This window comes from Panthera uncia, chromosome B4 (assembly GCF_023721935.1).
Source record: "Panthera uncia isolate 11264 chromosome B4, Puncia_PCG_1.0, whole genome shotgun sequence".
Classification (NCBI taxonomy): domain Eukaryota; kingdom Metazoa; phylum Chordata; class Mammalia; order Carnivora; family Felidae; genus Panthera; species Panthera uncia.
This window is the reverse complement of record NC_064809.1, coordinates 62,984,464-63,007,982: the sequence shown is the minus strand read 5'-3', so window position 1 is coordinate 63,007,982 and position 23,519 is coordinate 62,984,464. Positions and strand designations below refer to the sequence as shown.

The following is a 23,519-nucleotide window of genomic DNA, read 5'->3' as shown; positions in this document are numbered from 1 at the left end:
CTTTCCTCTGTTTTCCAAAATTCTTGATGTCAAAAAGGATTACTCTCTAAAAATAATATTTACTCCTTCTACACGTATTTTTCAATGGTGATTCTACTCTGTTCTTAGGTGGATCTACCAAGTAGCAAGACACAATAAAAAAATCTAGGAAGAACTTGACTCACAGTTTCTAGAGAATTGATTCCAAGGGCATTTACTGAGAAAGAAGAAAAAAATGGCAGATCCCAGAAAGGCATACAAGCGGCAGTGTCCTCTTCAGAGCCACGTGCACCTCTAGGGGTTCTGACATTGTCTACGTGATGGCACCTCCAGCCGCACTGTCCACCAATCTAGTAACAGGGCCTCCAAACGTAAGCATGTGACAAAGAGCCAACAATCCCGTAAAGATTTTCAAGGTGAAAAAGGGTTGGAAACAGGCTGGATAATTTATCTTCTTCAAATGCTGGGTGGGCAGCAACACTGCCCAGCATCCATCATAGTGGCCACTGTGCCGGCAAAGCAGCGATCAAATAGCCTTGTGAGTATTTTTCTACCTCCCTTGGCTACTGAATGTACCTGGTTGCATCCATCCTTACTCAGCCTTTCTCTTTTTCTTAGCAAGAAGTTTTATCCAGGAAGATGCTGTAAGTCAGAGGTTCCCAAACTCTTTTTTTTTTTTTTCAATATATGAAGTTTATTGTCAAATTGGTTTCCATACAACACCCAGTGCTCATCCCAACAGGTGCCCTCCTCAATACCCATCACCCTCCCACCCCCCATCAACCCTCAGTTTGTTCTCAGTTTTTAAGAGTCTCTTATGCTTTGGCTCTCTTCCACTCTAACCTCTTTTTTTTTTTTTTTTTTTTTGAATCATGGAGTCCTTAGCTACTTCTCAATAACTTTTTTTTTCTTAATGTTTATTTATTTTTGAGAGAGACAGAGACAGAATGTGAGTGGGTTAGGGGCAGAGAGAGGGAGACACAGAATTCGAAGCAGGTTCCAGGCTCCGAGCTGTCAGCACAGAGCCCGACACGGAGCTCAAACTCATAAACTGTGAGATCATGACCTGAGCTGAAGTCGGACGCTCAACCAACTGAGCCACCCAGGCGCCCCTCTCAGTAACATTTTCATGGCACTCCAGGCCAAGAGAAATCTCTAACAGGCTATTTTATTTTATTTTAAGTTCACTTATTTTGAGAGCGAGTGTGCACACATGCACACACACAACTTGGGGAGGGGCAGAGAGAGAGGGAGACAGAGAACCCCAGGCAGGCTCTGCGTTGTCAGCACAGAGCCCAATGCAGGGCTTGAACTTGCCAACCGTGAGATCATGACCCAAACTGAAGCCAAGAGTCAGATCCTCAACAGACAGCCACCCAGGTGCCCCTAACAGGCTCACTTATTAAGTAATTAGGTATAAACAACTTTGGCCACTCTGACTGGCGTGAGGTGGTATCTGAGTGTGGTTTTGATTTGTATTTCCCTGATAAGGAGCGACGTTGAACATCTTTTCATGTGCCTGTTGGCCATCTGGATGTCTTCTTTAGAGAAGTGTCTATTCATGTTTTCTGCCCATTTCTTCACTGGGTTATTTGTTTTTCGGGTGTGGAGTTTGATGAGCTCTTTATAGATTTTGGATACTAGCCCTTTGTCCGATGTGTCATTTGCAAATATCTTTTCCCATTCCGTTGGTTGCCTTTTAGTTTTGTTGGTTGTTTCCATTGCTGTGCAGAAGCTTTTTATCTTCATAAGGTCCCAGTAATTCACTTTTGCTTTTAATTCCCTTGCCTTTGGGGATGTGCCGAGTAAGAGATTGCTACGGCTGAGGTCAGAGAGGTCTTTTCCTGCTTTCTCCTCTAAGGTTTTGATGGTTTCCTGTCTCACATTCAGGTCCTTTATCCATTTTGAGTTTATTTTTGTGAATGGTGTGAGAAAGTGGTCTAGTTTCAACCTTCTGCATGTTGCTGTCCAGTTCTCCCAGCACCATTTGTTAAAGAGACTGTCTTTTTTCCTTGGATGTTCTTTCCTGCTTTGTCAAAGATGAGTTGGCCATACGTTTGTGGGTCTAGTTCTGGGGTTTCTATTCTATTCCATTGGTCTATGTGTCTGTTTTTATGCCAATACCATGCTGTCTTGATGATTACAGCTTTGTAGTAGAGGCTAAAGTCTGGGATTGTGATGCCTCCTGCTTTCCTCACGCCAGTCAGAGTGGCCAAAATGAAGAAATCAGGAGACTATGGATGCTGGAGAGGATGTGGAGAAACAGGAACCCTCTTGCACTGTTGGTGGGAATGCAAATTGGTGCAGCCGCTCTGGAAAGCAGTGTGGAGGTTCCTCAGAAAATTAAAAATAGACCTACCCTATGACCCAGCAATAGCACTGCTAGGAATTTATCCAAGGGATACAGGAGTACTGATGCATAGGGGCACTTGTACCCATGTTTATAGCAGCACTCTCAACAATAGCCAAATTATGGAAAGAGCCTAAATGTCCATCAACTGATGAATGGATAAAGAAATTGTGGTTTATATACACAATGGAATACTACATGGCAATGAGAAAAAATGAAATATGGCCTTTTGTAGCAACGTGGATGGAACTGGAGAGTGTGATGCTAAGTAAAATAAGCCATACAGAGAAAGACAGATACCATATGGTTTCACTCTTATGTGGATCCTGAGAAACGTAACAGAAACCCATGGGGGAGGGGAAGGAGGAAAAAAAAAAAAAAGAGGTTAGGTATAAACAACTTTGTAACTATTTTTGATCCAGCAACTTACCACCATTTGAAAATGTAATATAAAACAGTTGCAAGAAAAATTAATATTTTTATTCCACTCTGAAATCATTACCATTACTGACTAATGGCATGTAGGTACTGGATGGGTTTGGGTCCTGCAAAACTTCTCACACCACAGGATCATATTAGACCTTGCCATCCTCATTTCTGTTCCACATTGATTTTTACCAGATACTTGCTTATTATCACGATAACCCGCCGAAACCCCAGCTCTGCAAAACTATGATGTCATCAAAAGAAACAGTACAGTGTAATTCTAAAACAGAACCACCTACAGCTAATTGTTCCCACAGTGTTTAATAGATGTCCCTGTGTTTCCCTTGAAATTTTAAAATACCCTCCAGATAGCACCCCACTGAGCTGGTGGCACTGCCCCAGAGCACCTTGGCCTAGGCACATATTTTGTCAATAATGTCTTTAAGCCCTTAGTTTTCGCAGTGCCAGATGATGAAAAGACTCCCTAACTAGAAACTCAGAAGCCTGGACTTACTGCTCAGCCAGTGGTATGACATGGGCAGGCTGTTTTACCCTCCCTATCACGTGTGCTTCAGTCTCAAAATAAGGGAGCTAGAGTATATCATCTCCCAAGTTCCCTTCTGCTCTCAAACACTAAGAATGAATGTTAGAGGAAGGAGGGTTCTTCCTCATTCTTACTGGTTTCGGGGGAACAGAGAAAGGGCTAGAGCAGCCAGGACAAGTATTTATTTTCCAGAAGGAAATTCATACTAAAATTTAGGTGTGCTACGATGAAAGGCTGGAGCATGAGATGTTACTAGGCTACCAGGTGAGGTGGTGGTTACATCCCCCGTAGGGCACACTGTTGAGTGACGTTGACACCAGCACTGCTCTTTCTGTGTGCTGTTTCTACTCTTACCCAAACTCCTTCTGGACAAATGGATTGCATTATGAGGTGACTGGATATTGTCAGGCTGGGAGTGACTATGAAACAGACTCAGGTTACCTATCCTGATTGGAGATCAAACTCATCATGTCAGCTTAAGAAGGACCAGACTAAACAACAGGGCTGACTAGGCACGGACACTGAAACACAAAATACAGTATTTGTAAACAGGTGATATTTTCTCAGACATTTACCTAGAATTTTGTATTCTTAACATTCTATAAGATTTGTTTTTAAATTTAACTTTTCTCTTTTGCAACTAGTTTTAAAGACATGATTTAGAAAAATGTATTTGCAGGGTAAAGAGTACTTTATAGGCAAAAGAAAACACAATGAAATAAGTGGAACTTTTCTGCCCAGTTTGCAGGGGGTTAATAAGATGATACAGTGACGAGTCTAGCCTGACATGATGGAAGCAATTTTTTTTTAACTGCCCATCATTCCTCTCTTGTGCTTAGCATTTCAGAGAAGTATTTCCCTTTCTGGGACATGCCCAGGTACCACACTATAAAGAAAACAAAAGTTGAGGAGGGTTAGTCTATGTTAGGGAGGCTTGTATACTAGCCATCTTTCATCAAAGTCCAACCATTAGGACTTGACCTCAGATCTACCAATGCCCATGGATTTTTTTTTAAGTAGGCTCCATACCCAATGTGGGGCTTGAACTGATAACCCTGAGATCAAGAGTTGCATGTTCTACCAACTGAGCCAGCCAAGAACCCCTAAGGGATGTTTTTGATTAAAATTGGAAGGATGATGTCTTAGTCCAGTGTGAATAACAGGATCCAATTCTTCATATCATTAGAGTATCTGTTACTGTCTTCGTTAGGGTAATAAACGCTCTCCTTACAGATCTTTAACATTGACTCTAAAACAGAGGTGGGAGGAAATTATACAAGCATCTGGGTCCTAGTCTGTTGCCATTCACATTCTTCCTTCTTACATTTTTTTTTTTTCCAGGAAGTGACTCATCTAAATTGGAATCTAGATGTTTTAATTCTTCTTTCTTTGTTTAAGAAAATTCCTGAAATATATGAAAGCTGAAGACTCTTTGCAGGGAGTACATATATATAACATAATATACATTTATGGTAATGTATTAATTAGTAAATGTGTTTAAGTTAAATGTTTATGAGACAGTGTGACAAGTGGAAAAAGGGTTAAAAACAAAGACTGTTATGTAAACAAGACATTGGGCTCCACAATTTGCAAAGTTCCAACCTAAACTCTATAGACAAAAATGAGACACTGGTTCCTTTCTCTTGAGGAATCTTCAGCACGTTTGAGAAACAAAGACCTTTACCTCTGGTGCAGGGGCAGGAGCTGGTGAGGAGCTAACAAGATAAAACAGTGATACATGGATGGTACTAGGCAAAGATACGCAAATATCATTCTGTAAAAATGATCAAAATGTCAACATTATGAACATTTAAAAAAAATTTTTTTAAACGTTTATTCATTTTTGAGAGACAGAGAGCACAAGCAGGGGTGGGGCAGAGAGAGAGGGAGACACAGAATCCGAACCAGGCTCCAGGCTCTGAGCTGTCAACACAGAGCCTGACGTGGGGCTCGAACTCACAGCGAGATCATGACCTGAGCCGAAGTCAGACGCCCAAACAACTGAGCCACCCGGTGCCCCTGAACATTCTTTTAGAGGCTGAGATTGAGCCAGAATGGAAAAGAGAACTCAGGTTTGTGCTCGTAAAACTCAATGTTCAACAGTTATTACAGTTCAAAAAATAAATATCCTGAAAGACCAACACATGCAAACCCTTACTACCTCATTTTTGTTTTAACTGGAGTTAGTAGCATACAGTGTAGTATTGGTTTCAGGAGTAGAATTTAGTGATTCATCACTTATATAGAACACCTAGTGCTCATCCCACAAAGTACTCTCCTTAATGCCCATCACCCATTTAGCTCATCCACCCACCCACCTCCCCTCCAGCAACCCAAGTTTGTTCTCTATAGTTAAGAATCTCTTACGGTTTACCTCCCTCTCTGTTTTTATCTTATTTTACTTTTCCTTCCCTTCTCCTAATGTTCATCTGTTTTGTTTCTTAAACTCCACAAGTTAAATCATATGGTATTTGTCTTTCTCTGACTTATTTCACTTAGCATAATACACTCTAATTGCATCCACATTGTTGTAAATGACAAGATTTTGTTCTTTTTGATGGCTGAGTAATACTCCATTGTATACCACATCTTCTTTATCCACTCATCAGTCAGTGGACATTTCGGCTCTTTCCATACATTGGCTATTATTGATAGCACTGCTATAAACATCGGGGTGCATATGCCTCTTTGAATCAGCACTCCTGTATCCTTTGGATAAATACCTAGTAGTGCAACTGCTGGATTGTAGGGTAGTTCTATTTTTAATTTTTTGAGGAACCTCCATACTGTTTTTTAGAGTAGCTGCATCAGTTTGCATTCCCACCAGTGGTGCAAAAGAGTTTCCCTTTCTCTGCGTCTTTGCCAACATCTGTTGTTTCCTGAGCTGTTAATTTTAGCCATTCTGACAGGTGTGAGGTGGTATCTCATTATGGTTTTAATTTGTATTTCTCTGATGATGAGTGATGTGAAGCATCTTTTCATGTGTCTGTTAGCCATGGATGTCTTCTTTGGAAAAGTGTCTATTCATGTCTTCTGCCCATTTCTTCACTGGATTGTTTTTTGGGTGTTGAGTTTGATAAATTCTTTATAGATTTTAGATACTAACCTGATGTCATTTGCAAATACCTCCTCCCATTCCACTGGTTGCCTTTTAGTGTTGTTAACTGTTTTGTTCACTGTGCAGCAGCTTTGTATCTTGATGAGGTCCCAGTAGTTCATTTGTGCTTTTGTTTCCCTTGCCTCTGGATATATGCTTACTAAGTTGCTGTGGCCTAGGTCAAAGAGATTGCTGCCTGTTTTTTCCTCTAGGATTTTGATAGCTTCCTGTCTTAAATTTAGGACTTTCATCCATTTTGAATTTATTTTTGCGTATGGTGTTCCAGTTTTATTCTTCTGCATGTAGCTGTCCAGTTTTCCCAACATCATTTGATGAAGAGACTTTTTTCCATTGGATATTCTTTCCTGTTTTGTCAAGGATTAGTTGGCTATACATTTCTCCATCAAGGATATTAGCCATGGGTCTTTCATATATGGTCTTTATGATGGTGAAGTATGTTCCTTCCATACCTACTTTCTTGAAGGTTTTTATGAAGAAAGAATGCTGTATGTAGTCAAATGTTTTTTCTGCATCTATTGAGAGGATCATATATTTCTTATCCTTTCCTTTATTAATGTGGTATATCATGTTGACTTATTTGTGGATATTGAACCATTCCTGCAGCCCAGGAATAAATCTTACTTGATCATGGTGACTATTTCTTTTAAAATATTACTGGATTCAATTTGCTAGTATCTTGTTGAGTATTTTTGCATCCATGTTCATCAGGGAAATTGGTCTGTAACTCTCCTGTTCAGGGGGTCTTTGTCTGGTTTTGGGATCAAGGTAATACTGGCTTCATAGAATGAATTTGGAAGTTTTCCTTTCATTTCTATTTTTTGGAACAGTTTCAAAAGAATACCTTTAAATGTTTGGTAGAATTCCCCTGGGAAGTCATGTTCCCAGGTTCTGGACTCCTGTTTGTTGGGAGATTTTTGATTACTGATTCAATTTCTTTACTGGTTATGGATCTGTTCAAATCTTCTATTTCTTCCTGTTTCAGTTTTGGTAGTTTATATGTTTCTAGGAATTTGTTCATCTCTTCCAGAGTGCCCAATTTGTATTTCTATGGTATTGGTTATGATCTCTCCTCTTTCATTCATGATTTTATTTATTTGGGTCCTTTTTCTTTCTGGTAAGTCTGGCTGGGGGTTATCAATTTTATTGATTCCTTCAAAGAACCAACTCCTAGTTTTGTTTATCTGTTCCACTATTTTTTGATATTGATATCATTGATTTCTGCTCTAATCTTTATTATTTCCCATTTTCTTCTGGTTTTGGGCTTTATTTGCTGTTCTTTTGCCAGCTCCTTTAGGTGTAAGGTTGGGTTATATATTTGAAATATTTCTTCTTTCTTTAGGAAGGCCAGGATTGCTATGTATTTCCTTATGACCACCTTTGTTGCATCCCAAAGGTTTTGGACTGTCATGTTTTCATTTTCATTGGCTGCCATGTACTATTTTATTTCCTCCTTAATTTCTTTTTTTTTTTAATGTTTATTTTTGAGAGAAAGCATGAGCGGGGAAGGGGCGGAGAGTGGCAGGGGTAGTAGTATTGGGACAGCAGAGAGCCCAATCTGGGGCTCGAACTCACAAACCACAAGATCATGACCTGAGCTGAAGCTGGATGCTTAACTTACTGAGCCACCCAGGTGCCTTGGTGTCTTTAATTTCTTGGTTAACCCATTCATTCTTTAGTAGGATGTTCTTTAACCTCCAAGTATTTGTGGTCTTTTTTTCCTGTGGTGATTTCAAGTTTCATAGCGTTGTGGTCTGAAAATGTGCACAGTATGATCTTAATCTTTTTGTACTTGTTGAGGGCTGATTTGTGAGCCAGTATGTCATCTATTCTGGAAAATGTTTCATGTGCACTGGAGAAGAATGTGTATTCCGCTGCTTTTGGATGAAATGTTCTGAATATATCTGTTAAGTGTCCATCTGGTCTAGTGTGACATTCAAAGCCATTGTTTCCTCGTTGATTTTTCTGCTTAGATGATGTGTCCATTGCTGTAAGTGGGGTGATAAAGTCCCCTACTATTATTACCAATGAGTTTATGTTTGTTATTAATTGATTTATATATTTGGATGCTCACAACTTGGGGGCACCGCTACTACTTAGATCAACTTTACACAAAACTGTTGAGCTTAAGTTCTACAGGGTTTTCTTTGTTAGGAGAGAAAGCAAATTCAGCAAAAATAATCAACTGAACCCTTACTATTGAAACCTAGGGATTATTTATGGCCTCTCATCTGGTCTTATAAAATCAACTCTCTCTACCTAACCTTACCTTTCTACTCCAAGTCCAAACCCCAGAAAGAGGAAAGTCTTAAAAAGAGTAGCCAGGCTGTGTGGGCAAGAATCCTTTAAGACTAGGACTGAGGTGTACTCCATTGTGAACATTTGAAGGTGACCGTATCTGCTCTGTGTATGGCAGGGTATGTGTGCGGCAAGAGGGACATAATGGTGTATTCTGAAAAATTTCATCTTCCCTATAAATTATATATAATTTATATATATAAATTTTTCTGAGGTAACCAGAGGATAATCAGTTGAATATGGGGACAAATCATGGTTAGTTAATGCTGTGAATATAGATTGCCAAACTCTTGTCAGGATGGGAAATACTTATAAAATTTTTTGTCCTACAACTTTTTGGGGGGTGACTTCTCAGCTATAGCCTGGGATTTGAGGCATGCGTCTAAGAAACAGGCATAATATTTGGTACCTTCCTTTCAAGAAGATCAAGATTACATAGGTGAACTCTCTTTGAATACTTGGATAACTATATAGCTGTAAGAAGTTTTAAACACGTTTAAAAGTGTGATGGTGGGACATAAATGCACGTAAAACAACTGTTTACTCTGTGAGCCAAGAATAGCAAAGGATGACTTCCTGTCATGAAAAACCACCAATGAAATTTCTTTTAAAATAAAAAACAAAAACAAAAGCAAAAAAACCCTCTTAGCTCCATTCATATTTTTGTCAAGCTGTCTAATCTTGTTCCTGTCTTTCTTGTTCATACTTCTCAAAAGGTGGGAACTCTACAGTCATGACCTCCACTTCCTTAGCTCACCTCTGTCTGACTAACATACACCAGACTCTGCTCCCTCCAAGACTAGCAGAGACATCCCAGGTGCCATACCCACAGGTCACTGTTCAGTTCTTATATCCCTGGACTTCCCTGGGTGCATCTGACTGTGCTGACCTCATTCTCCTTTGGCATTCCTTCTTCCTGTATTGCCTCACAATCAACTCTCCCGGTTCTGCGGGCTCTCTCCAGCAACTCCTTTCCTCTTCTCTCTCATCAGCATCTCCTTCCCCACTTTTTCCCTCCTCAGCCACATCTAATCCATCAGGTAAGATCCATAAATGTTCACTAAATAAATATTCATAAACATATCACAAGTAAATGTGTTTAGACATTATACAACAATTCATTGGCAAAACATGAAGTTATCAGTTCAAACATGGAACCCCATTAACAGATTAAAAGCTTTTAATCTTTATATGTGAGAAAATAAGGTAAATGATATCTTACTGAACATATAGCTGGAGGTAGGTCCAAATAAAGACCTTACCATTCCTCGTAAGCTAGTCTGCTCAACAGGTGTGTAGGAATTTAAATACTTCCCTGTCAAGTTCTGATGTCAAACCTCATTCCTGTTTCAGGTCCTCCACACTTGCCCTTCCCTCTGTTTAGAACATTTCCCCAAATTTTCCTCTTGCTTCCATAACACACTTCATTAGACTCTGTACTTAGATGCCATTTCTTCAAGTATCTCTTTGCTTCATCACAACCCCTTGAGACTTCCTACCTATTCCAGCACCTTGGTCTTTTTGTCATTTAATAGCACTTATTCCTGCCCAACATTAAATTTTTTCCCGCACTCATTTTATTGTCTGCCTCCCACCCTAGAAGGTAAATTCCATGAATAAGGGAATTTTGTTTTATTTACTAAGGAATCCCCAGTATCTGGCCCAAAGTAGGTGCTCACTAAATCTTTGTTGAAAAATGAACAGAAGAAAAAACAGTAGGGAATGAATAAAGACAATGTAAGTGTGGGCTCCACCACTCTTACCTACCCAGGTAGTGACCACGGTGCCAGGTCACAGACACATCTGAGCGAATGGGCATGGAAATACATGATAAGTTTCTGAAGCAAGTCAAGCAGCAAGTACACTTGCTAACCTTGAGGAACAAGCAGGCAGGAAGTCTATGGCCCAGGACTAATGAACTTGACTCATCAGGATACCACACTTTCTCCAGGACAAAAGAGTAAGTCTCAAAGGGAAGATGGTGGGCAGTCCAGGAGATAAGGGATCCTATAGAGGTCACGGATATTCTAGATGCTTTCTGGGGGAAAAGTGAACAAGAGATGTCTGACTTAGCAAAAATGTAAATCAAGGGAAAATTTTTTAAACTTTCTTCTTGGCACTCTTCTCTATTCCTTTGCTCTTCTACAGGGTGGGTGGACAGTGACGCGTGACTTTATGCTAGTTCTCCATTTTCCCTATTTATGATCCAGATTTTACCTCATGACCTAAACCTGGCAGTCATGTAAATCCTAACACTATTCCAATGTGATCACACAATGGTGTTTTCCTCTTGAAAACAGATGTACAGTCAGCCAACCTGGGAGCCCAAAATAGCTGGTCATTTCATAAGCCCCAGTTATATTCTCTTCACTTCTCTCCACCTTCACTGATTTGTCACTCACTGGACAGCAGGGATGTCTGTGTTTACAGCAGCACCAGCTTTATACCTTTTCTAATGCTAGAAAAAATGGCAGACTCCCATGCTCAAAGTTTTTTTGTTTTGTTTTGTTTCATTTTGAGAGAGAGAGAGAAAGTGAGGGAGAGAGTGAGTGGAAGCAGGGGAGAGGAATGGGGAGGGGAGGGGGAGAGGGAGAGAGAGAAGGAGTGAGGGAGGGAGGGAGAGTAGGAGAGAGGGAGAGAAGGAGAGAGGGAGAGAAGGAAAGAAGGAGAGGAGAGAAGGAAAGAAGGAGAGGAGAGGAGAAAAGGAGAGAAGGAGAGAGGGAGGGAGGTCATGATCTCACAGTTTGTGGGTTCAAGCCCCGCATCAGGCTCTGTGATGACAGCTCAGAGCCTGGAGCTCTGCACGGATGGCTCAGAGCCTGCTTGTAATTCTCTCTCTCTCTCTCTCTCTCTCTCTCTCTCTCTCTCTCTCTCTTCCCCTCTCCCTCTCACACTCTGTCTCCCTCTCTCTCAAAATAAATAAATTAATTTAAAAAAATGTTTAAAAATTTTTAATAAAAAAATTAGAAATAAAATTAAAATCACCTATAAAACAATCAGGTAGATATAATCGTGGTTAACGTTTTGATTCATTTCCTTTAAAACTTTTGCATAATATGTATCAGGATTGGCATTATTCTAAACATTGTGCTCTTTAAGTAATTTTAGGAAATCATGGCACCTAGGTGGCTCAGTCAGTTGAGCATCTGACTTTGGCTCAGGTCATGATCTTGCAGTTCAGTTCGTGAGTTTAAGCTCCACGTCGGGCTTGCTGCTGTCAGTGCAGAGCCTGCTTCAGATCCTCTGGCCCCCTCTTTCTACCCCTCCCCCATTTGTGCTCTCTCAAAAATAAGCATTAAAAAAATAAATTTTATGAATTTATTTCTAAAGAAGAGTTTGCTTCAGTTTTTTCTCAATTATGCCAGGGTAGATGGGGTTTAAAAGATGATTTTGATATGTAATTAAGCTATTTAACATTTTATAGGGGTTGGTAATGCTCAAGGACATAATTTCTCTAAGAGTCCAATAAATATGAGCACAGCCATTTCAAATTTCTTCACATAAACAAAACTTTCCACGCAACAAGAGTTGGCTCCTGATTCAAAGGAGACTTATTTTCAGCTGATGTACCATTTTCTCCTGCAGGTTGAGCTCATTTATTGTTCAGAGTCACTATCTGCCTTTCTAATAAGGTTTCTAATAGCCTCTTAAATGCTGTTCACTTTGGAAGATTTTCAACTATTAGCTGAATAATGCCTCATGCTAGATGAAACTCATGAATTTTAAGAAGCAATTGGGGTGCTACAATTTGGTTCTTTCTTTAAAAACTGGCGATACAGTGTTCAACAGAACTGTAATGCCAGAAAACACACACACATTGCCCTCGTAAGATTCCCCTCTCCCCCATGCCACCCCACCCCAAATTGCCTTTGCTAGGGAGAGGATCAATGTCATTTTTGGTTTAACTCATGTAAAACCACAGGATTTATGGTTTTAAAGCATCATGTCTGGGAACAATACAGCCCACACTTACTTAACACCCAACATGATTTATATGATCACGAAGGAAACCCTGAGACCTTCCTAATCATATATAGTTTCACAAACACAAGAAATTTAAGTGTTTTCATTTCAGTAGGGTGTACACATTTTCTGAAATGAACTAGAAGATCAAAATTCCTTACCAAAGAAAGAAAATAAAAAGCTGTTAGATTTCTCAAGGGAAGAAACCTCCCTACTTAGTACCATGTCATCCAATCAATTCTATTTAAGAAACATTTACCAGGAATGTTATGTCACATGCAGATAATAAAAAGGGGTTCGAAAGCTATTCCCTGCCCTCACAGACGTCACAGTCTAACATACTGGTTCTTAAAATGTAGCTCCTGGGCCAGCAGCATCATGGTATTCTCTGTTAGAAAACTTTTAACTGCCAACTCAATTTCTTTAGTAGACTGAAGGGCTAGTCAAATTTCTATTTCTTCATGGTTTATTCAGTTTGTCTTCCAAAGAAATGTGTCTGTTTTATCTAAGTTGTTCATAGTAACCACTTATTATCCTTTTAATGTCTGTAACAATCCTGATATTGGAATTGTCTCATTCTTGATCAGTCTCAACAGGGACTTATCAATCTTACCATTACTTCAAGGAAGCATTTTATTTTCTCTATTGTCTGTTCTCTAGTGCATATTTTTCACTTTTATATTTTTTATGCCTTTCTTTCTATTTACTTTTGGTTTAATTTCCTCATTTTCTAAATTCTTCAGGTAGAAGCTCAGATCATTGATTCTAAAACTTCTTTTCTAATGTAAGCATATAAAGCTGCATATATTTTTCCAGTTTTATAGTTTTTTAATGGCAGAAGAGTATTACAATACCAATTATTCCATCATGGCCAGGACCAAAATTCTTTCACGGAACTCCTTCTTAGTGCTTACTTAAAAATCAAATTAAGAACCAATGTGGGTGGGGGCTGTGCTAAATTGGTGATAGGCAGACATTGTTGGGATGAGCACAGGGTGTTATATATAAGTGATAAATCACTGGGTTCTAATCCCAAAACCAATACTACACTATGTGTTAACTAACTTGAATTTAAATTAAAAACAACAACAACAACAACAACAACAACAACAACAAAATAGGGGCACCTGCATGGCTCAGTCAGTTAAGCAACCGATTCTTTATTTTGGCTAAGGTTATGATCTCATGGTTGGTGGGAAAGAGCCCCAAGTTGGGCTGTGCACTGACAGCATGGAGCCTGCTTGGGATACTCTCTCTTCCTCTCTCTCTGCCCCTCCCCACTTGCTCATACACATGCTCTTGCTGTCTCTCAAAATAAATAAGTAAACTTAAAAAAAAAAAAAACCAATGAAATAAACCAAATGAGGGGGGAATAGGTCCCCACTATGGTGAACATGTAAGTTTACTGAGCACATACAGAACTCTCAGAGAGTACAGCTGAATAACTGTGTTTTCAGTGAACAATTCCTCTGATACTTGCTTTCAATTCAGTGAGAAGAGCTATAATCCAAACCTCCATAATTTTCAGTGTAAAGAAATTTATGGGAAAAGTGCAGCTAGGCAGATTTTGCCTCAAAAACTCACATACACACCACTTGCACCCAGCAATGCAAACCACTTCCTTTTCCTTCCCCTGCAGGGATGTATACCCCAACAGCTGCCATTCCATTAATAAAAACCTTTCCAGGACTGGTAAATTCTCAACTCTTTCCTACAATGCGTACAGAGCACTATACTAGGTGAGATGCGATGAAATACAAAGCATAATCCATGCTCAAGACAATTTAAGGAAAACAACAAAAAGAATTTGGGGTGGTTTGGATTCTGTAAATGTCAAATGTCAGAATTCTCAGTCAAAACTGTACCACAAAATTGCCACTGAGATACAGTGAGCAAAGGACAGTTTTTTCGGTAAATGGTGCTAAGTCCAATTGATATCTACATGGCACAAAAAATAAATCTTGACCCCTACCACACATCTTTTACAAAACATCCATTTCAGAGCAATCATAGACCTAAATATGAAAGGTAAAACAATTATAAACAAATAAACAATATGCTTCTATAAATACTGTAGGAAATCATCTTTACTACCTTCAGATAGGCAAAGGCTTTTAAAAAGAACACAGAAACCTAACTCTAAAGGATAGAACTGAAATTGAGCATTGCTCATCAAAGGACACCAGTAAGTATAAAAAATAAAGCATTACAGGAAAAACAAGTATTTATAAGTGAGTGCTCAAAGAACCAGTATTCAGAATACATAAAGAATGCAGACCAAAAAAAAAAAAAAAAAAAAAAAAAAGACAATCCAATTTTTTCTTTTTAAATGGGCAAAAGTCTTGATTGGGAACTTCACCAAAGAAGGTCTCCAATAAGCATATAAAAATGATTAACCATCAGAGATATGTGAATTAAAATCACAAAATGATACCACTGGTCACCTGTCACATGGCTAAAATTTTTTAAAACCTACGGAGAATACTGGCAAAGAAGTGGAACACCCAGAATATTCACACACTACAACCAGTATGGAAAACTTTTAGGCTAACATCTCCTAAAGTTTAACGGATGCCTACCCCATGACCCAATAACTCCACCAAAAGACACGTACAAAATGTTCATAGCACCATTCATCATAATAGTCAATGCCCGTCAATGGCAAAATGGAAATAAACTACTAATCACAATGAACAAAATTACTGCTACAGTGTGCAATGGATTGGCCACAAGCTTTGGAAATGAATGATCTTGGACATGAATTTCAGTTTACCATGTAGGACTAAATATGCAGATATGAATACAAAACCTCAAAAATCTGCTTTCTCCATCTGAAAAACAGGGTCATAACCATCTTACAAGAGAATTCTGAGGATTAGAAATAATGTGCCTATAAAGCAAAGCACTGTGTCTAATAGGTGTTCAGTAAACAGTAAGACTGGGATTTAGGCAACAGCACTTCTATCACTCGGGATCAATACCAGTCTTTTTCATACATAAATTCTTTTCCTGTAAAGATAATGTTCCACCTGACCTGCCAAACCAATTTGTAGCATTGCCAACTCAGTCATCGGTGAAACTATACAAGAACCAGGTCATGGCATTTTATTATTCAGCTACTTTATAAACCCACATGCAATTGCAGCTGTCAGTTCTAATGCCAGAGGATCAAATGAGTTGGAAAGATTAAACAAATGGGCAGGAGAAATGCCAACAAGTGTATAAACTGGATAGGAGTCCAAGTGGTTCAGTTACAAAGTTGATCCTTAGAGAACACTAAGTGCACTGTATGCACTCTGAAGAGAAGCACGTGCAGGTTACAATGCCCAAAAAACAAAAGAATGAAAATGGGGACAAAAGTCCCTTGTTACTGTGGTTATGAGCGTAATCCTGAGTCTCCTTTAGTCTTAAAAATAAGTCTATTCATACTTGTCGTTAGAGAATAAAACATATAGTCCTATAGTAAATCTCACTTTGACTTCTTTTTAATATAAAATATGTGTATACGTGTGTGTGTGTATAAGATCTGGTATTTCGTAGCAACCAGATCCTAAATTTTAAAGTTACAATAAATATTAGGAGAAATGGCTATTTCTAAGTATAACACATAGTCAGTAATATTTTACTCATTTATAAAGAAAAGTCAGGATATTAACTTGTATTGCCATCTAAACTAGTAAGGGGAAGGCAGAGGCAGGGCAAAGAAAAAAAATCTTCTGAAATCTTGAAATCAAATTAAAACTTTTTTTTCATTTTATTTATTTTTAGAGAGAGAGAGAGCACAAGTGGGAGAGAAGGTAAGAGGGTAAGAGGGAGAGAGGGAGAGAGAGAGAGAAAGAGGGAGAGAAACTCAAGCAGGCTCCACGCTCAGCACAAAGCCCGACACAGGGCTTGATCCTATGACACTGTGATCATAACATGAGCCGAAATAAAGAGTTGGATGCTTAACTGACTGAGCCACCCAGGTGCTGCTTGAAATCAAATTTTCTGATCCAAAATAACTCCTTGAAGAGTAAGGCTCCAAACTTTTATATTTTGACTTTATATTCATACACCCTAGCTAGTTCTAGTCTATTAAAATTAATTATTATGCCTATCAAGTTTTAAAAGTAAGATATAGTTAAGAAATTATGAGTATTTCAAAGTACTCTAAACTCAGTTCTATTCATTCCACAAGAAAGGTCAGTAGTCCATCTTGGTGCAAGTCAGTGACATAGGGGCTCTATACAATGGGAATGAAGAACAAGAAGCTTTTTCTTTCTTCTGTGGCTGAATTACAGGGAGAATCCCAGTCCATTTCTAACCTAGTAAAACAAAGAAAAACTTTGGCCAAAGCCTTGTGAATCTGTTTTTTTCCCCAGGCACCATATTTTTATAGCCCATGCTTGATTTATTTTGTTGCATGGATCTAGTTTTCCATTTACATGAGGTTAGAAGAACCAACCTTAGTTAGGGGAGTCCTCTTTCAGTTTTCTTCAATGAACCATTTATTTGCAAAAGTTCTACAAATTCCACTCCAGTTTATTTCTCTAAATAAAGCAATGCCCCCCACCTTTGAAAAACAGCAAGTGCATAGACACAGAAGTAAAAGTTTAAAAAAATGTGAGATCCATAAGTTTAAGCCAGCATCGCACCCAACACATTTGTTTAAAATCCTAATTCAGTGTTTTTCCTTAAAATTCTAAGGTCAGGCTATATGATAAATCAAGAATATAAGTACAGTGAGATTTCCCCCACCCCAGGCACTTTGCAAGATAGTCTTTAATTAAATATGATGGTGTCCTCACTTATTTATAATCCAAAATATTGAAAAAAATTTAAATATCTAACAATAGAGGGCATGTTAACTAAAGTAATACTTTTTAACAGAATCATACAACTATTGAATTTTTACTAAGAATATTCAGTAACATGAGATAATTCCATGTTACATGGGAGGGGATCCACATAAAATAGGACCCCAACTGGGGCACCTGGGTGGTGGCTCAGTCGGTTAAGCGACCAACATCGGCTCAGGTCATCATTTCACGGTTCATGAGTTCAAGCCCCATGTCGGACTCTGTGCTGACAGCTCAGAGTCCGGAGCCTGCTTCAGATTCTGTGTCTCCTTCTCTCTCTATTCCTCCCCTACTTGTGCTCGGTCTCTCTCTCTCTCTCTCTCAAAAATAAATAAAGATTTTAAAAAAAATTTTAAAAATAAAAATAGGACCCCAACTCTGTAAAACAGATACAAAGAAACATACATCAAAATGTTGGCAATAGTTACACCTAGATGTTTATTTTCTTTCTTATCAAGAAAAATCTGTTTAAAATTGTTTTTCTGAACAAACACATTTACTTAAATTGGCTTTTCAGTTAACTACAAAAGACCAGGAGAACATTATAGCCCCAATGACAGAAGGATCTAGTCAACTGGATTTAAGATCCTAGTATGTAATTTCAAGAAATCCTTAAACTTGCACATTGCCAATGTACCTTGCTAATGTTTTAGTAGTAGAGAGAATTTTATTCCCAAATAACTGATGACTAAGAGAATATTAAGTACACAAATAAGTTCTAAGAAATTGACTAAAGTATAGTTTTTATGTATTAGAAACCAAAGAAGGGAGGAAATGGAAATTAGAAATAGAAGGAAAAAGCTTAACATAAAAAGTCTCAGATCAGAAAGGTCAACAGTTTCACTCAAAGCACAGCTTACATTCACCACTCTCAGAGAACATTGCTATGCCATGAATCCTACAGAGAAAGGCCATTACCTCAAGGAATCATATATGGACCATAAAGTACATTATGTCCTAAAACCACACCACAAAACCATTCTAAACAAGAGCCGTGATAATTTCAGTAGTGAAAAAATGACTTATCATTTAATAGTAATCAAAAAGACAAAAACCAGTTACTTCATCTACTCACCTACTTTGTATGTTCAAAACTTCACATGTTTTTAACCTGAGATACCTCGGAAATAGAAATTGCAAAAATAAAATACTCACAGCCCCCCATAAAGGATCTCTTTCCAACAACATCCAGTGCTGCCTTTTATTCTTCTGATCAATCATACTTATTTCCCGCTTGTGGAGGAATTATTTGTATCTATAATTTATGGGTAAAACCTACAGGTCTGTATTTAGACACCAGACACGCACACATCCTCCATTTGACATGAAGAACTAACTAATGGGAAGTGCAGAACTAGGTTTCATAACTCTTCTAGCACTGATGCAGCTTCAAAGACCTACGCAAGTACGGCATTTCAAAATTCCATGAAGGTATTTCAAAATGCAGTGAGAGAGCTCTTCAATACTATGGTGGAATGGGAAGGATGGGCCCAAGGACATGTGATTTTACTGTAGTTACAGCCTTTAGATTTAAAACAGACTATCCTTTAAAAATAGGTTTTAAATGGTCTTAGAAATTGTTTTCATATTCATTAGAAGTCATAAGAAATGTCGAATAGCGAAAGACAGTGAAAGAGTGTTTAAGCTCTCTGCCTCTCTGGAGCAAAAGACCCTTCTATTCCTTTCCTAGGTCACCTAACAACCCCAAATAACTTCATAAAAGCATCAGGATTTTAAAGGAGATAAGGGGCAGGGGGCGGTACCTAGATGGCTCAGCTGGTTGACCATCCAACTCTTCATTTCGGCTCAGGTCACAATCTCAGTTTGCAGCTTCGAGCCCCACGATGGGATCTGTGCTGACAGCATGGAGCCTGCTTGGGATTCATTCATTCATTCATTCATTCATTCATTCTCTCTCTCTCCACCTCCCCTCTCTCTGCTCCTCCCCCTATTCGCTCGTGTGAACTGTCTCTGTCTCAAAATAAACTGTAACTAATAAAAAATAAAGAAGGAAAGTTGTGAATGAGCAAATTTCTCATCCTTGCCACATTTATAAGGGAAAATTACTGAAGTCCATGCTTTAGTTCATAATTCACACAGACATCTCAAACACCCAGGGGCGCCTGGATGGCTCAGTTGGTTAAGTGTCCAACTTCGGCTCAGGTCATGATCTCGCAGTTTTTGAGTTCAAGCCCCACACTGGGCTCTGTGCTGACAGCTCACAGCCCGGAGCCTGCTTCAGATTCTGTGTCTCCCTCTCTGCCCTCCCCCACTCACACTTTGTCTCTGTCTTTCTCAAAAATGAACAAACATCAGAAAAAATTTAAAAACACCTAATTGTTTATTACAACATGAGTTGAGCATTTACATAATAATCCCAGTGTTAATTTCTGTTTCATGTACTATTTAGATGTTGTTGTCAGCATCAAAGTCTAACACCAAGACTAAGTTCACTTTGCAATATCACTATGTCTCTGAAAGAATGACAAACTGAAAATCGTAGATCACCTTAAAGAATTTGGTAATACTTGAGGAAATTTTGATGCATAGAAAAAGCATTTAATGTAGCTTATGAATCAACAAGTGCAATCATGGAGGAAACTACTTGGCAAAATACATTAAAATCACAAAGTCTTAGAAATTTAGAAATCCTCTCATTATATGGATGAGAAAACTGAGGCCAAGGGTGCTAAGGTAGGTGTAGACATAGTGACATCAGGGAGACAAGCTATAAACATTCCAGATCTTCTTACAGACTTTTTTTAGTACATTTCTGAATTAGTTCTTTCTCAAACATGCTGTTTTCTGGTGTACTTTCAAGGAGTGGTGATTTTCAGGGCAAGTCACCTACTGGCAACAATCTCTTGCTGTCAGTGAATATTATTATCAGCTTTGAAAGCTGATCTCTATGAAGTGAAAGATAAAGAGAAATGGCATGTTCATACAGTATGGTGGTATCCAACTGAGGACGAATGCTTTGCAAACGTCACCGATCCAAGCCACCCTCCCCACCCAGATCAGCCAAGGGTTGGGGTGTCCTCTGCAGAGTCAGGGTAGGTTTGCACAGGAAGTGTTGGTGTATGTACTCAGTCTTGGGTGATGAAGTCAAATGAGGATGTCAGCATTTTTGGTTCCCTTCAAACTGACCACATGCCAGTGAACTATTGCCTAAAATTGCAACTGTCCTCCTCCACTACATTACCAAGGCCGGAAGGGTCCTAATGAGTATGGTGGCTCTGGTTCTTGACCTTTTTTTTTTTTTTTTTCCAATGTTTTTAGCAGAGTAGTAAGCAAAGAAAAAAGAAAATTCGTACAAAATATTTTCTGATAATTTGACCTTGCGTAATGAAGATTTTTTTAAATTAATCTTTATAATTAAGCCTTCTCATTACTATTCATTTCAGATATTATGTGGCTATAGTTGTAGAAACGGGTTGCAAAAATTGCACTGAAATAACATTTCTCTCATAAATGTGTGGGTTTTTTTTTCAGTTTGGCTGTTTATATTTTATAAAAACAGATTTATGTGTCTTGGCTTTAAATCAAGTGATTTTGATCAATTCAGTCATACTCTAGATACTAATTAAATTTGAAAGTGGCTTTAGAAACCATGATTATCAACCAATGTGTTATAAAGCTAAAATTAGTACCCTACCTCCAAAAAACATTATGGGGCTAAAAATAAATCTTTAGAAAAGCAAACAGAGCTATTTATCTGCTCCTAACACCATCATCCTATGCCATGTCTTGATGAAATTAAAATTATCATCAGTAACTACAGCTGTATACTTATGTGTCCTTCTCATAACGACCGTAACAAAGGTGCCAGGGGCCCCATTTTACAGATCGTAAAAGTGAAAAATAATGGTAAGCAGCTCCCAGCAGAACTGTGATTCAGACCCTGCGCTGTTTAACTTCAAAACCTGGTCTCTAAAATCCAAACGTCTGCTTAGTCTCCCAGAGACTTCTTGAAATTATTAAGCTGGTACAAACTAAGAAAACTTTTTACCCTGTCTGCGCTTTCTTGTATTTAACTCTAAGCTCAAAACCTAAAACTGTTCATACCCGGTAAACTTCCCCTTCCTACTTCATGTGACCTTTTCATAACCAAATTCCCCAAAACTTTTTTTTTAATCTACTTGGAAGCCAATATTTGACCAATGATCCTACAAAAGTAGGATCATTTTAAATAATTCACCCCATAGCCCACCCAAGCAATAGTCAGTTTTATCTTAGTTTGATTATTGGTCACGAAAATGGGAAGAGCACATTTGTCACTTTCTCAAGGTCACTTTGAGCTAGAAATATAATTCTGGTTTAAGGTCTGGTTGCTAAACCACGCTTCCTCTGCAATAGTGAGCTACCATTGGTAGACTGGTCGCTAAGAAATGAAAAACAACAAGAAGTATGAGATATTTCAAATATTTTTTTTTTTTTTTTTGCTGATCTCTTTCCCTACTTGTCCCTCTATATTTTTCCCATTTCATATATATTTTATATTGTGATTATGGGAAGAAACTCCAACTGCTTTGGCAAATAAGGAAAAAGCTTATTCCTATTTCAAACATGAAGCAAAGTTTCATTTCCTTTTATTAAAATATGGTATATAGCCTCAAAAAGTATGACATTTTCAAAAAGCATCATGTTAAATCCATTTCTTCTATTTAAATTTTATTGGTACATCCCATTATCTTTTGACTTATAACTTTAAGACAGTTCACTAAGAAACACGTAGCTACCGACACATTTGGGAATTGGCACCGTAGAGGATCTGGTCTGAACTCGCACCGCCAACTGAATTTCTGTGGTGATGGATATGTTCTGTATTTGTGCTATATAATAAGGTAGCCACATGAGCACTTGAAACAAGTAACCAGGGAATTAAGTTAACATCATTTTAGTGCATTTAAATTTTAATTTTAAAAGCAACCAGTGGCTGATGGACAGCTTAGGCCTAAGGTCTGAATATCTTTTTTTTTTTTTTAACTTTTTATTTTGAATTATTATAGACTCACAGGAAATTGCAAAAATAGTACAGAGAGGTCCAGTTTCCCCTAATGATTACATCATATTATATTACTATAGTACAATATCAAAACCAGGAAACCGACATTGGCACAATATGTGTGTTTAGTTCTGTGCCACTTTATCACTGGTATAGATCTGCATCAGCACAACCACAATCACGACACTCAAGGATTCTGCCATCACTAAGAGCTCCTTCATGTTAGCCATTCCTAGTCATCACCAACACCTTTCTCTTCACTGTTCCTAACCTCTGGCAGCCACTATTCTGTTCCCTATTCCTATCATGTAGTCACCTACAGAACACTGTATATAGTGGAAACACACTGTGTGTGACTGACATTGGCTTGTTTCATTCAGCATAATGGTCTTAGGACCCTCTCGGGTTTTTCCATGTATCAATGGGCTGTTCCTTTGTACTGCTGTGTAGAATTCCATAGTGCAGTTGTACTAAAGTCAGTTCAGCTATTCACATGTTAATGACCATTAAATTACTTAGTTTTTGGCAACGACAAATAAAATTGCTATGAACATTCTTGTACGGTCTTAGTGTGGATCTAAGTTTTCATTTCTCTGGGATAAATGCTCGGAAGTACGACTGCTAGATTGTATGATGAGTGTCCACACGTGCCTATCCTCATTTATCATCTGAATATCTTCATGTTGTTTGCCCATTTTCTAGTGAGATTGTTAGGGTTTTCGTTTTCCTGTTCAGTTTTGAGAGGTCTTTATATATCCTAGATAGAGTTCTTTGTCAAACATTGGGTTCTCAAATATTTTTTCCAGCCTATAGCTTGTCTTTTTGCCATTTTAACAGTCACACAGCCAAAAGTTTTAAACTGATGAAATCCTACTTATCCATTTTTTGCTTTTATGATTTATGCTTTTGGGATCATGGTTAAGAATTTTTTGGTAAGTCCTAGGTCTAGAAGATTTTCTCCTAGGTTTTCTTTTAAAAGTTTTATAGTTATGGGGCAGCTG

General features: G+C 38.3%; 1 protein-coding gene and 1 long non-coding RNA gene across 8 annotated transcripts in view; one reads left to right on the top strand and one right to left on the bottom strand.

The window, feature by feature from the left end:
* Nucleotides 1-23,519, bottom strand: part of FGD4 (FYVE, RhoGEF and PH domain containing 4) — a 285,834-nt gene that overhangs the window by 195,634 nt on the left and 66,681 nt on the right. The window lies entirely within an intron of this gene.
* Nucleotides 9,680-23,519, top strand: part of LOC125918942 (uncharacterized) — a 57,104-nt gene continuing 43,264 nt past the window's right edge. For both annotated transcript variants that reach the window (XR_007456628.1, XR_007456627.1), the window contains exon 1: nt 9,680-9,752. This is a non-coding gene — a long non-coding RNA (uncharacterized LOC125918942). The remainder of the gene's footprint in view (nt 9,753-23,519) is intronic.